The following is a 13,903-nucleotide window of genomic DNA, read 5'->3' as shown; positions in this document are numbered from 1 at the left end:
AGGGACACTGCAGCAGCAGGAGCTGAGCCCTGCTAGGCTCTGAGCCATGCATGACCCAGGGGAAGTACACAGCCTTGGGACCAGCGAGTTCAGCTGAGCACTGAGAGGACACGTAGGAACGCTTGGGTCCACAGCCTGGACTCCATTAATATAAAAAAGTTACTAGAAGAAGTTGGCCTTTGATGTTGCCAGTAATCCATTCCCTTCTTTCTCCTCTGCTGAACATTCAAAACACCAGTTGGACAGTGGTGGGATTTTAATGCAGCTACTACATGGGCAGTATCCTGAGGTACATCAGGTGTCTCTAAAGGTACTGCAAGTCCCGCAGACCAAGAGCTGACTGGTTGTTCCTGCTTCCTGAGCACAGGGTTACCTGGCACATCAGTGTCAGCCCAGCCAAAGCCCTCAGTCCATACCTGCTCACAGCACCACGGCTTCTCTCCCATCTGCACATCTGCCTCTGAGATTCAAAGAAAACTGGTGTTTCTGCAAACAAATAACTTCAGTTTGTGGCTCTCCTTGCTCAGAACAAGGTAAATTAAATTCCAGGAATATCAAAGATACTCAGTATTTATCCAAACAGTCTAACCAACCATTCCTTCATAAAGCTTGTCTTTGTTTCAGAAGTGTCTAGACTATACAGATCAATTAAGTTATTTCTTTTGAGCTGGCTTCTTTTCGGAGAGCACTCTGAAGAGTGCTGACCACAGAGGTGTTTCACAGGCATCTCGCTGCTGGGCTTGAGCACATCTCTCTCATGTTTATTTGTAGGGCAGAAGTCAGGCCCACACTAAATTCTTTGCCAGTGACGTGAGAGCATGTGCTCAGCTGGAATTTCTCTGCAGAGAAAAGCAATTAAGAAAAAGATTTAGAGAAGTACCATCAGCCCTGAAGTTGGCTGGAGCCTGCTCTGCGGAGCAGCAGTGTTAGCACAGACCCACTGCTGATCGAGGCGGCTTCGTGGCCAGTGAGCTCAGAGGTACATCTTGCTAAATAAACATTTTTGTGGAGTTCAGACTTAAGTCAGGATAACCTTGTTATAACTCAGTGAAGGCAAACCCAAATGATCCATCTTCCAGTTTGACTTTACTCTAAATTTGATACCAGGGAACAGATTGGTGCTCCATTCAGGCTTATACTTTGGCAAAGCAGACAGGATGAAGAAGCCCCATGGCCACTTGTACTTACACCCAGGCTATTGCAGGCCTCAGAATTAAAACAGAAAAGTCATCTAAACAACTATTTTTAATGATGTGATGTGTCTTCACCTGCACGAAGCAATAAGGAATATAAACTCACAGACCTTAATCTGCACTACCCATGTTCCCAAATTTATTAATTCAAGATTACAGCTTGAACAGTATTTAAAAAGAATCAACTCATTAAATAAGAAAAATGCCTCACAAACCTATCAGCAATGCAGTGGCAATGGGAGCCTGGCTGCCAGCAGCTGTGGTCAGCAATGAGGTCATTAGCAACACCTCAAGACCATCATTCATTTGGTTTTGAAAGCCCACAGAAGTCTGACTTGCTCTGCCATGGAAAAGAAAGAGCAAACAGCTTTCAGTTATGAAAAGATCCTGTTTATCACCTCTCCCACTTCCTGCAAACATGCTTCTAGACCTCTTCTACCAGCCTCTGAACATCCTGGTTCTTCCTCTGACTCTGCAGAGCCACACAACAGCCCAGGCTGGAACAGTTTTATCGGTTTTTCATCCATAGGGTGCTGATTTGTGTTCTTCAATCCTGCACTTGGAAATCAGTCTGGAATCTGATGTTACTACAGCTCAATGTGAGACACTGTGCAAGCCTCAAGTCCCCTTAAGGTCAGGCTGCAAGTTTCTCCTCGGGGTGTCTACAGATTTATTTGTATTTATCATCTCCAAAGAGATAGTAAGAGACAACCTTGGGACATTTGTATCTGTACCCATCTCTGACACAAGACAGGTAAATGGTTAAAAATATAATAGATTTAAACAGTCAGAAAGGTCAGATTTCCAATTACAGAGGTAGAAACAGGATTAAAAATAATTAAAAATTGCATATCTTATGTTTAAAAAAATTATTTTCTCTTCAGTGTATCTTGGAGAATGCTTCTGTGTTTTACGGGCTACAGGACTGAGCCCAGATTAACCCCCATTTTCCATGTGGCCATTTCAGACTCTAAGTGTTTTAGCACTATCTGGGAGGAGGGACGTGAATTTCTCTTGGTTCTTATTTTTCTGACTATTTTTTTTCCTCCAAACACTTGAATGATTCATTAAAGTGAAGTTATTTCTGGCAAAGAGCACTTTTCACCAAGAATTGTTTAAATGTTTTTCTTGAACAGTTTCCTTTTGTCCTTTTTTAATTCAGTGATTGGTTTTACAACCATAAAACTTCTGCAGGTCTAAATCCAGGGTGACATATTCCTCCCTCCTTTAACAAATTCCATCCATTTAACAATAACTAAGCTAATTTTTGCATTTTATATTTTGCAGGAAGAAACAGGGCAGTGGTTAGAGGCAGGAGGTTGATATGGTGAGAGGATGATGGAAAAGGAACAGCAGAGATGGATTAGTCACAGAGGGAACACAGGTGGGACACAGGTGAGCCCAACAGAAGGAAATGTTAATGGACACAAGCAAACATAAATACCCCCTTTGATTTTCTCTACCACCAAACAAGTTTGCTCATTTCTTCCTGGAAGCTTTGTGCTGCCCATTGTGCCAACCTTTCCTCAAACTGATCTTTGGGTCACTGTCCCTTCTCAGGGGTCTGCAGCACTCGTGGCTCCCATGACAATGACAGGGATCAGCCAAAGGAGGAATTGCAGCTGAGTGTGTTGTCAGCACGTGACAACAGAGTGCACACATGAGTTGTAAATATGTCAACTTGAGATGTTGGGTATTTGGCAAAACACTCAGAAACTGCTCCCAGCAGCTGTGAGAGCCCTCTCTGCAGAAAGCAAGTCCATCTCTCCTTGGACTGATGGACAACGAGGCTCCAGAACATGAGACAAAATAGGTGATGAAAATGAATGGGAAAAGGAGGAGACGGCTCTGGAAAAGGTCCCAAGAGTGTCAGAGAAGCTGTTATGAGACGGGAGAGTTATTGTTGTTGGGAGTTACTCATAACTTCATATCTGAGCCTCAGGTTCTTCCATCCCTTAAGAGAATTCCTGTGGTGAGCTTGGCAGGTCCCATACCCATATTTTGTGCATTTTGGAAAACAGAGTGGGGTGCTCCAAATATCACCACAGGAAAGATTGATTTTGGTTTTAAAAAAAAAAAAAAATTGGTTTGCAAGATTTCCATCTTAGCAAAGCTTTGATTCTGACACAATCAGAAATCCCAAGTTTTACCTTGTCGAAAAGACTGGAAATTTACAGCTTGCAGGGAACAACAAAAAAAAAAAGACAGCTATTTGTGGCAGGAATGCCTGCTTGGTTTAACCCCCCTCTGCCCTCCTCTCACCCGCCCAGCCCCGCACTTGGGGCAGACTCCATGCTGGTATTTGAACTCAGCCAAAGGAAGCCACTTCCTCATTAAGACATACCCAAGTATGGCAATAACGTGGAGAGCCAAAAGTAGTAACAGATTTATTATTACCACTGTGTGGAAATAAAATGGGTTTTTTTCCCTGTTACTCAATCCAGTTAATTATCCATGCAAAGCAAAGTTATTCCTGGCAGCCACAGAGGCAGAGCTGACTTGGTAATGCTGGGGGTGGAATGGTTGTTATGCAGGAGGAGAAACTAAATAGTTCAGTAAATTAGCCCAAATAGATCCACACTGGTATTGGCCTCTAGAGATTCAAAATACCAAATTCAATGCTTTTAGGCTTATCAGACTTTTTATTTAATAGAAAAATGTCTGATCTGGGACTGCATCATATCCCAAAGACTCTACAAAGAGGTAATTTTTCAGTGTGCCCTGAGGGTAACAGGAAGAATTACAGAAAGCTTCAAACCATCCAGCTCCCACAAGCATCCTACATCCTGGACTTTCACTAGACCAACAAAGCACAGCCAGCAAGGAATGTTGGTCGTTCCTGAATCCTTGGATGGGTGTTACAAAGCACAGCACTAAGTGCTTCAAGGGCCCAAGTTCTCCTGGAAAAGCACACTCTGATTTCACTGTGGGGAGCCCCAGGCTGAGACTGCAGCACCGTATTTGTGTCACCGGCCCCAGCACAGCTCAGCCTGAAGCACCCTGTACCCTGGCTCCTGGAGCATTCTGGAGGCACTCTGCTTACTCTTGAAGCTTATTTGCCCTAAGTGTCCCCACAGTCACCCACAGTCAGGTTTTTCCTTGTGAGAAAAAACAAACAGCAAAAAAACAAACACCAAACACACAATGCCACATTCCCTTTGACAGTTGGAGGGAAGCCATCGAAATGAAGCCATAGAGTGGAAAAAACCCCAAACCTCCAGAAAGCAAGAGCTGAAAGTGAAGAAAACCACAAAATTTATTCAAAGTATTTATTTGAACTGTCCACAGGCACAGTGATTGTACAAACATGGAACAACGGGAACACAAATGAACACTATGGGAAAAGAAACCCCTGACATTTTTACTGCAGTAAGGACAGACCACCAAGAACAGCCTGACTCAAACACAAAGCATCAGTTCCCACACCAGAGCTGTTTGTGTTGGCTCCAGCAGCCAGGTCCAACCAGAACAGTAAGAACATGCATTCTGCTGATGTTTGAATAACCCCTGCCAACAAATTGATCCCTCAGCAGCCAGGCAGTAGGATATGGGTTCAAATAAATAAATAAGTGTGAGAGAGCAAGAAAGTAGTGGGAAAAGAAGCCCAGTGCCCCTTTTCTAGCATCAGTGTTCAGTAGGAGTTGAATAACTAGAATTCAGTAGAATGAATAAAAACATAATAAATTTGTAATTGTTTATAATTGCTTTAAACTGCCATGCCCCAATATAGCCTATTTCCTGAAGAGATTTCATCCTTTCACTCTTTTCAGCCCTTTACAGAGTCTTAATACTAAATGGGACTCTGTACCTTTAATTGTCATTTTCCATCTTGCACAAGAAACCTTTTCCACAGCACAGTCTATTTTTAAGTTATAAAACACCCAACTATTTTCTTTTTCCCACAGATGAGAACATTAAAACATTGACATTTTAATCTGTTCTATACAAGAGTGAGTTGTGTCAGCACAGTGCTTCCAGCTACAACAACAGAAAACCCAAGTTTAATTAAAGACAGAGTGGAGAAGCTGCTTGGTGGTGTCTGAACCAGGGATGCAAGGCAGACCCTCACTTCCTCACCATTTTGGGCTCAGGTTCCTCTTTGGGCAACTACTGAGCAGGCAAAAGATGATAGAAAAGGAAGGGGAGGGAGGAGAAGAAACAAATCTATTTTCTCAGTTAGGAGATGTGAAAGGCAAGACCACATACCTGAGAATTACATACATTACAAATTTTACCCAGAAAACAGTAACAGCATGGCACAAACAGTCCTAACACAAATGTGCAGCAGAGGCCACTCACAGCCACATGGGCTGGGGATGAAAAACCTGCACCTGTAAGACTCACACCCATGCATGCTTAGCCTGCACCTGCTAATAAAGGGTTCCCAAATAAACTGTTACAGCAGCAGTCTTTGCACACTTCTGTTCCCCAGTCAGGAACCTAACTTTACTGTTTCAGTCTTAGAAGTGGTATAAAAATGACTGCAGACTTGTTATGCACCTGGCACCTTCCAGGAGCCCTCAGCTGGGTGAGAATTCTCCTTCCAAACTGCAAACGTGGTGACCCCGCAGCTTTTCTTCTCACTAGTAAAGTCCCAAACCCTGAGCCAGTCCCTAGGGTTTCATTACATCACCCAAACAGAGGGGCTGTGTCATATTATTTGTTTAATAATGAACATGTCAAAACCACTACAAACAGGAAGATCAAGAGAGTAAGAAAAAGCATTTTCTGCAGTAGAAGTGAGACATATTTCTAATGAGTTCACTTTATTAGCATTTCACGTCCAAAGTTTCTCTCCAAGTACCTAGAAGTCTTAGTAATGTGCCTCTTGATTTTCTTTAAATATGTCAGTCCACAACCTTATCACTCACTGGCTGGAGAGGAATATTGCTGTGTTTGATCCTGCTCTCTCACAGCTTCAGTTCCAATGTAAAAGGCTAGTTCAGGCTAGCTGATATCCCTAAGGCAGGGGACGAGGCAAAGGGAATAAAGAGTGTTGTGTAAATAAGAATGAAATGGAAACTGGAGATGGAAAAAAGAGAGTAAAAAAATAGAAGAAAAACACAGTAACACAGTTACCAATTGCAGATCCCAAGCTTTGGAAGATGGCAGCTGCAAGTGCTGCCTTCCCCATCAGACAGCACCACCTCTCCTGTTTATATGAGTACCAACCACCAGCACAGGCACCTGTAGTACCTGATGAACAGGAAGCATTAAATACCTGTTCATGGGGGACCTTTGTTGACAGCCTGGAGGTGATTGATACTCCTGCCTTTCTCAGCGGGTGGGCATGTGCCACTGTTTCCATCCAGGCATGCCTGTATATGTGTCAGCTTCACAGCTTTTCCTGTGCCATATTCTAAACTCAACACTTGGGTGAATTATGAAGAAGTTTCCAAGAGTGCTTTCTCCATCCGCTTCCAAAAGACAAAAAAAAAAAATAAAAAAAATAAAGCCTGCGAATCCAAGCAGAGCCTTTGGGAGCCCTTCAGTGGATCAGAAGCAGGATTTCACCAGGCAGTTGTAGCTCATTAGATCTGCCACAGAGCGTGAAAGCCACTTGCCAATAGTGTCGGAGACTATTCCTCATGTCAGTCTCCAAGAGGACAGCCCCGACAAAGCCCGAGGGAAGCACACTGGGCTGGGCTCGGAGGGAACAGCCGGGCACACAGCCGGACGCTCCGCACGAAGATGAGGTTGAGCTGCGGGGGCAGAGCGATGGCCCGGCTTTCACCCCTGGGCATTGGGGCTTCCTCTACACCACAGATGGAGAAGCTGTCTTGGAAATAAAACCAAGCTGGCCGTGGGCTTGATAACCATGCACCTGGCACAAGCTATTTTCCAATAGCAAGTTTGTGCACCCCTTTGAGGCTTGTTAATCTGCAGTTAGCAGCAAAATAAAATAATTCTGGGACCAGTCAAATCAAAAGGATCTCTCACAGTCCAGCATTCAGGTTAATTAGGACTACTAAGGTGCTGCTCCAAAATAAATATAAGATTAAAGCAAACAAAGAGGGAGTCTGGAAAATACTATTTTTGTTCCTGTCATTTAATGTCTGCATAAATAGTAACAAAAATAAGCAGTTTTAATCACAGTACATAACTGGATGGGATTAGCTCCTCTGAATACTGGGCTGGTAGATGTTGCAGCTCTGGGCACAGCATCAGGGTTCAAACACAACACTGTACCCTTTGGCTGGTTGCAATAATCTAACGCACTCTAATAACTGTTCTCTTCTGCCTTCACTTCCCTCTTCCCTTTTGATGCCTGTAGCAGCACTGTGGACAGTTTAGCATCAGCCCCAGTGCCAGGCAGGCTGGTCACACAGCATGGCACAGCACCATCGCTCACAGAACACAAATGTGCCAAGGCCTTCACCACCGCATACCATAACCTCTGAGTATCCAGTTCCACCCCAAGTACCCCAGCTCTGACATCCTGTCTGCAACAGAGGCTGGGAAGAGTTGTCAGAAATCCAGGAGATGAATGAGCAATGATTTATCCATTAGTGTCTGTTATTTAAACAAACATCACCCCACCCAAGCCTCCTGACGTTTGTGCAGACTCTGAAGCAATGAAGGGACTTCACAGAAAGCATTCTCTCCACATCCCCGAGAATCAATAATCCACTTGAGCAGTTCACTTGGATTCTATTTTTAAAACTGTTTTTACAGATTACCAGACACAACAGTTTTCCTTCCTAACATACACCTTACTTAGAGAAGTGCTTGCAGAAAGTTGGAAAAAAGCATTATGAATATACAGCAAATAGCACCAACTAATCTAATTATATACTTAATAACTCCTTAGCATTCCAGAGAAGCAGTGGATTATATTTGACAGAGGAGATGTACTGCAAGAAGAGCAATCTTGTGCTCGGAGCAGAGCTGGCCTTTCTGCAGTGCTTTGCTGTCACTGGGATATGCTCTATGCCAATGGTAGCACAGCCACAGACCTGGTTGTCACAGCTGAGAAGCATTAGTGTCCTCCTGGCACAGGAAAGTATTTTAGGAAAACCTTCAAGAGTCTGATGTCATGTAAGGTACCCTAAATGACCCTATAGACACTTCATTAAAAAGCCAAACTCTACAGCACAGAAACAAGTAGGATTGATGCTCTTGTACTATTGCATATCAAAGAGAATCCTCTCCAAGCAGGTACCAGAAAAAAGACATTCAATAGCAAATTTTATGAGAGAAGGATAAAAACCAGGTAGTTCAACAGTTCCTGAAATCCCAGTGGTGGTCAATAAATCGACTTGTGCTTCACATTATATGAAGAGGCTGTACTTAGCAAATCACTGTGTAAGCTGCCTCAATAACAGCACTCCTGCTATCAAGTTTACTTGCAATGAGTCCAACAAAGAAATTAATTTCTTAGATGACAAGAAAAGGTTATCTAGAACGGGGAAAACACAGGAGACAAAGATTTCCACTAATAAAACAAATATCAGACTCTGAGCTGAATTTGAAGCTATCTTTTTTTCCTCTGAAAGGTTTTAAATCCCTGTAGCCCAAACACTAGAGCTACAAAGAAAACATCCTACAACCTGCCCTGCTAAAAACACAAGAAAAGCAGAATGAGCCAGAGCTCTTTTCAGTGCATGAGTTACTCCCTCAGCCATGTGCACTCTGCTCCTCAGGCAAGGCCCAGAATGAGGAAATGTACTGCAACTCAAGTTCCAGACTTAAAAGCAAACCTCACTTTGAGCTACTAGTTGATTTACTGTCCAAAAACTTCAGTACAATATAATTTCAGAATTCAGGACATGCCCTTTTCACAAGTACAAAGGTGTTTCTCATGACTCCAAAAATTAACAAAACACACACCTTCCTAATCTGATCTTACTGATTTTATTGATCTGTTTATTCCCAAGAGATAGTCCCATCTTATTTTCCAATTATCAATTTTTTCATAAATATTTCCACAAACAGGCACCACTTTCCTCTGTGCCCCCCTTTTTTCCTCTCGCTATAATACACAGCCTTCAATTATTGCTCTCATTTCATTCTCTTCACACTTTTCTATGCACATCAAGTGAGCAAACTGACCTGGTTTATCCACATGCCCACAGGAAGTCAGCCACAAACATGAGACACAGAGGTTTGATTTCAAAAAAGTCATTATAAAAAAAAAAAAGCAGATTCCCTGTTTCTGCTGCCCAAAGATATGCTCCCACCAGTTCTTATAGCAATTCAATCCATCTGACATCCAAGAACTCTATGATCACATCACACAACTGGCCTCTATGCTGAATGGCTTGGCAGCAATACTGCACCCACAGGACCAATTTCTATAGATTTGGGGTTAGTTGTAAAAGTTTGTTGAATTTCCCTATTTCGTGGCTGCAAAGATTAACCTCAAATTTTAATCAATTATAAGCCAAAGCCATGTAGTTCACCTGAAATAATAACCCAAAGAGATTTAGACCCTCAGCTTCTGTCCTGGCTGCCCAAACCAGTGACAAAGGCCTTCAAGGTCACAATCACCCGTTTAGTGCCATCCCTAGCAGTTGAGCAGGGGACCTCTAGGAACCACCATCCTGAGAGGGGATTCCTGCAAGCTGAAGTCCCACGGGAAACCGTGACTCTGCTAGGACATTTATATCTTGAGTGAGTGGCTTGAACTAGGTCAGATGGGAAAGGGTTAAGATCTAGGTTTCGATTTCCATGGTGATTAGAAGAAAGAGCTTATCTGAGGAGCTGTTTGGACCATTAATGCTCCTTTTTAGTATCCTTTGGAAAACACAGGCTATTTGAGAGGGCAGAGGGAAACAATAAGAGGGTGTGGCTTTTTTTAATCTGGTGACTTGAGTAGCTATAATCTTGTCTATGTGACACTGATCTCAAAGCAACAAAATAGCCAATACAAGATCCTGGCTAGAACAAAATGGAGAGGATAATATAACATTAACGACATAAGTTTACAGAAAATATATTCTTGCACTAGCATGATTTTTAATTGAAAGTTTATTGCTAATTAATAGCACAGATATAGCAGGTTTTTGTAAGGCAGTTGACTTGATGCAAAATGACATTTGATTAAGAAACTCAAAATCAACATGACACATCAAGTGGGCTAGAGACTGATAGGCCCCAGAATGTAATTGCAGATGAGGCCAAACACTAAATAAATGTTTCCAGCTTATATCAATTAAATATCAACACAAAAGAGAACGGTTTCTTTTATCCCACCCTCAAGAGATGACCTTATGTTATGCAGCAGTTTTGTCTGTACTCTGGAAAAAAGCACAAGATGATTACTGAACAAATTTACAGATTAGAGTCATGAAAACAAGGATCAGTGGTAGAAAGCCATTTAGTTTGCCAGGTAAAGAAGAGTGGAGAAAAGATCACTGTTTTTAATATAGCTAAATGTAAGAAAACATGCCTAAGCCCCACTTCCAGGCTGGCAGCCTCTCTTGAAAGCAGGTAATCTAAAAGGTCACTGTAGAAAAACATTTGTAGGGAGCTTCAGGGAGATACTGTGGGTAAATAGGACCATGGAGATAATTTTGCTTTCAAATTTCCTCCAAAGCTAAAACTACACAAGTGAGGCTTTGGAAAATAGTCGACAGCAGCTGGTGACAGAAGCTCACACATTAGAAAAGCAAAACCAACACCTCCCCTCGGAAGCTGCCAAAAGTTTGATTGAAACAGAGGTAAGAAAGCATTTGGGCATCTCATGTGTTCCTTGAAGGTCAAATTGGACAAAACTCAGGTATATGAGAGACAATTAGGAAGGAAATATGATGGATGGCAAGTCTACTGACAGGTCTCTGAGGAACATCCTCATGTGCCAATAACAAACATTCAAGCTCTCCTGCTTCTTCCTTTCATACCTTGTCTTTGCAGATCATGCAGAGCATTAATATTTCTTTTTCCTGAAGGAACTCTCATATCTTGAAAAGCTAAACTTAAAGGGAGCTACTCACACCTGGTGCAACTAAACATTTTGCTTTCTTCAGCAATGAAATCCCACTACATGTCACAGCTTTTTTCTGAGGTGTAGAAATGCCAGGTAATGCTGTGATCTCACTCACCTGTTACAAAACCTCTTAGCAAGCACTCTGAGATCCCCCCAGCCACTGAGAGTCCCACAACAGGACTTGACACATACCAAATGCACCCAGAACATCTGCTGCTTTGTTCTGACCATAAATATATAGAAAGGAGAGGAAGAAAAAGCCTGCAGAACAATTTACTCCAGATCTCTTTACATCAAAACTCACACATCACGCTCCTTCAGGTAATTCCTCCCCCTTTATATAAAGTTGTATTTAGATCATCGCACGCAGCTGAACGACTCAAAGCCTGAAACATGAAAGCTCAAGGAACATAAGAAATGCATGAGGACACGTAAGGAGCACGACAGAGCTGAGGAATTACAGCCCTACCTCCCGATTCCCAGCCTGGGGTTCTTGGGTTCCCACCTGTCAGCCACAGCCGTGTGGAACAGCCCAGCCGTGATTCTGGCCTCGACCAAGCCAGGTACAACACCTCTTCAGCAGCTGTGATTAATCAAGAGCTCTAACACAAGCTCTTTTAACCACACATAGGGGAAATTTCTGCCACAAGAAGTATTACACTACAGAACCAGCTTAGACAGCTCCAAGCCAAGTTTCTCCCAGCAGAGCCCACCTGTCCACAAGCCAGGACCCAGCTGCAGTGGAGACATTTGTGGTTTCCCTACCTGCCACCTGCCTGCCTCCACCATCAATGTACAGCTTCAAAGGGACACTCAAAAGAAAGCTGGAGGGACAGAGAGGAATCAATGGCAAAACAAAACCAAAAAGCTTTCAAGTGTTTTGGGACTCTAGAAATGAGGGGGTTGTATTTTTAGCCTGCATACAGGCAGCTCAAGGTGCTTTTCTTTGTCCCCATGACAGTAGGTAAGTGAATACACCTGCCTTGCCTCACTCCCTGCTGATGGTAAACACGAGGTCTTGCATTCAGGTTACAACATGGAGTTACTTCAGAGCAGCCCTGTGCCAAAATAGCACATTTCTGAGGGATGCAAAGGTATTCAATAAAAAGCTTTTAAAGGCATATTTTTAAACTTGCAGCAGGAAAGCTTTTCTGTGTCAAGACAGTAATTCTTTTAGCAGCATTGATCAAAATGTCATTCTTTTATGAGTGTACAATACCTTTTAATGGCATACAACAAGCCATTAGGGTTCTACACCTCCGTGCAGCACACAGCTTACTGGAAAATCAGGAACACTGGCCAAGAGACAGCCACTGGGTTTTATGCCTGTATAAAGGCAGAGTTTCTTCCATTCTCCCCAGCTCTGCTACAATCAAATACATACGAGTGAAGTGACCCAAAAATTAAGCCAAACTTCTCATCACTTCTACAAGAGCTATTTTCCCACACATTTCCCCCAAGAAATACCTCTCATAAACACAACAAATATTCTGGCTTTCCAAAGTGGGATTCTATCACCAGGATCTGATCTGGCTCTTTGTTTTCCACACCAATGATCACACTTACCCCAAATCAGCACTGACTGAGGAATGAGAGGGGGATGAATTGCACAAAATGGGTTTGATTTTCAGAAATGGGAAGAAGTGCCACCTGCCCTTTGCTAACACTGAGGCCTGGTCAGAATCCATCTACAAATCATCCAATTCTTTTCAAGTGCTCCAACCCTTCAAAGGGTGACAGCACTGGTGATTGCATTTGCTCTGCTTGAATGGAAGACCAGCATGGGCTTTCTGGATACATTCAGCACTTTACAGCCTGATTTTAGTTACAAATATCAACAGGAAAGGGAATGCTTTCTGTCAACCTACCTTCAAGGCTTTTCCCATCAAGGATAAGAGAATATTTATGGAATTTAATCATTACTGTTAACTGAGCAGTGGCAGCAGCAAAAGAGCTTTATTTCACTATCTGAAATTCTAAGGGATAATAGCAAAGTCTTCTCAGCTACTTCTGAAAGTGTAAAGCCATCAGTATAAACAGATAAAACTACAATTCCAATAAAACATAAGGTAAAATTGTAAATCAAAGACAGGAAAACTGACTAGAAAGAGGAGACAGAAAAAAATTGAGGTTCTAAAATCAAAAGCTGGAGTGAAATTAATTACAGTTAAGAAAAGTTTAAGGGGCTGCTTGTCTCTTACCTGTTTAGAAGCACCCTTGTCCCTCTGACTTCCAGCTATGAGATACTGCAGTGAGTCTCCTCAGTCACATCTAGAATTTCAATTCAAAGAGAATTTTTTAATTTTACATAATTTTTATAAGCATACATAAATCCAACTCAAACAATACAATTTATGCTCCAGAAGATGCCATTGTCTCAGTCAGAACATCAGAAAGTCAACGGTGCTAACATTTCCCCTGCACTCGTTATTAAACATACAGTCACAGAGAGGTCACACCCCGAGACCAGAGCTGTGCCACATGGTCCAACTGATAACCCAGACCAAAACTGGCCAGAATCAGAATTTCATAGTTATCAGGGAATGATTTCTCACTATCACCTACCAGAGAGTTCAGAGTTGCTTCTTTGTTGTTGCAGTCAAAAGAGTAAATGCACATTCAAGCACACGTTCGGGGATTTTTAAACAAACAGATGATTTCTAGGTTACCTGAAGTATGACAACTAAGAAAACCTGGATTTTGTGGTAGCAACTAATTTCTCGTTGACCTACACTAAATTCTGTGCAATAAATGCTCTGGCACCATAGGAGAGCTGTTCCTG

At 42.5% G+C, this 13,903-nt stretch overlaps 1 long non-coding RNA gene across 7 annotated transcripts in view; it reads right to left on the bottom strand.

Moving 5' to 3' along the window:
- LOC127479114 (uncharacterized) overlaps nt 1–13,903 on the bottom strand; it is a 33,395-nt gene that overhangs the window by 18,697 nt on the left and 795 nt on the right. For 3 of the 7 annotated variants that reach the window (XR_007907454.1, XR_007907457.1, XR_007907459.1), the window contains exons 2-3: nt 13,323–13,392; nt 12,341–12,487 (exon numbers count right to left, since the gene is read on the bottom strand). This is a non-coding gene — a long non-coding RNA (uncharacterized LOC127479114). Of the gene's footprint in view, nt 1–416; nt 487–1,408; nt 1,498–12,340; nt 12,488–13,322; nt 13,393–13,903 lie in introns of those variants that run through there. The other 4 variants (XR_007907455.1, XR_007907460.1, XR_007907456.1 and 1 more) reach the window with 3 other exon arrangements.

Source organism: Manacus candei, unplaced genomic scaffold, assembly GCF_025592945.1.
Source record: "Manacus candei isolate 608988 ecotype Guabito, Panama unplaced genomic scaffold, ASM2559294v1 h1tg000065l, whole genome shotgun sequence".
Classification (NCBI taxonomy): domain Eukaryota; kingdom Metazoa; phylum Chordata; class Aves; order Passeriformes; family Pipridae; genus Manacus; species Manacus candei.
Note: the sequence above shows the minus strand (reverse complement) of the source record. Positions and strands in the feature narration are given on the sequence as shown.